Consider the following 1,753-nt stretch of genomic DNA (forward strand, 5'->3'; position numbering starts at 1 on the left):
TGTTCCACGTATTTCATTTATACGATAAACGAATTAAAGTTACGCGTATTTTGTTTACAGTATAAACAAAATATGCGTTAGTTCAGTTTATTTACGCTGTAAACGAAATGCGACATATTACACATTTTCGTAAAAATGCTACAAATTACAAAAATCAGTAATTAATATATTTAATTTATTTATATAAATAAAAAATCCTATTATATATTTTATGCGAATAATTAATTTTTTCATATATATTATTTGTTGATTATTATTATATCGATAATATTATATAATTAAAGTATTTTGGTAATAAATTTAATTAAATTGATCCAATAATTTATTAGATAATCAAAAATAAAATATTAAAAAACAACTTATTCTAAGTTAGTGACTTCGTGCATTAATGTCGACGGGTGATATATAATAAAAAAAAGGTATTTGCTAAGGTACGATGATAAATTCATACGTATCGATACGTTTAAAATATGGACACATAATAATAAGATATGTGAAATTTATTTTTTACGTCAGTATTTAATTTTTTTTAAATATATAATATATTACCACTTTTACTAAAACATCCTTTTAATTAAATAAAAATAAAAAATATTTATTTATTTAATTTTATAAAAAGACTTAAACATCCTTCTTTTATTTGATTACACACAAATACCCTTTTAAATTAATCAAATTTTAGAATTCAACTAATCCTAATTTTATAGCTTCAAATAATTGAAACAACAAAACAAAAATATATTAAAAAAACAAAAAATCATAATTGTTCTTCATTTGTGTTAAACATATTAAAAAAACAAAAAACCAAAATTGTTCTTCGTCTGGTTCAAAAACCTTCTCGTTCACGCCTCTAAAGGTGTCCCGTCTTCTTCATCTTCTTCTCTCCTCTTCCTATCTCCTCTCTCTCTGCTCCTCGATCTCTCTCATTTGTCTCACTGTGCGTCGCACGCAAGACGCCATCGTTTTGCTGGGATGCCCTAGCCAATTACCCAACCCAGCAACCTAAGCTCCACACAATGGCTAAACGCGAACCCATCCCTCCCATCACCCTCGAGCTCTTCCTTCCTCTCTCTATCATCGATCTCACTTCCTCCCAAATATTAGGTGTTTAAATATAGTGAGTAATCAAGTTTAATTAAGTTGTTTAAAAAAAAAAATTATTCGCGTGTCATTATTATTATGTTTTCAACGTCTTTGCTGTCATTACTGGCGTCACCATCGTCATCGTCGCTATTATCAGTCGCTGTCATTGGTACTATTGCTTCTTTTTTTTTTCTTCTTTTTGATAATACTGTTGTTGTTTAATTTCTTCTTCTTTTTTTATCCTCACATCTTATTTTATTATTATTATTATTATTATCATCGTCTTTATCTTTTTCTTTTCTTATAAATATTCAATACAAAAATATTGATGCACAACACATAAATTATAATGCACAACACACAAATTTTAGTATACAATACAAAATTTTTAAAGATTATATGTTTAAAATATTGACACCGAACCAATGAAATACGCAAAGGGAGCCACTCAAATAAAGATGCTTAAAACATCTTTTTTTAAAGATGATTTGTAGTAATTAAAATTTCATACATATAATTAATCGATTAAATCGTGTTATTTTCGTCAAAATTAGATAAGACAAATTGATTTAGCCAAAAATCGGTAAACCAAATTTTGAATTGACTAAATTAATATTCTCTTTTATAGAAATAACTACAATAATTCTATTATAGAAAACGACTGAAATAT

This window comes from Arachis duranensis, chromosome 6, assembly GCF_000817695.3.
Source record: "Arachis duranensis cultivar V14167 chromosome 6, aradu.V14167.gnm2.J7QH, whole genome shotgun sequence".
NCBI lineage: Eukaryota > Viridiplantae > Streptophyta > Magnoliopsida > Fabales > Fabaceae > Arachis > Arachis duranensis.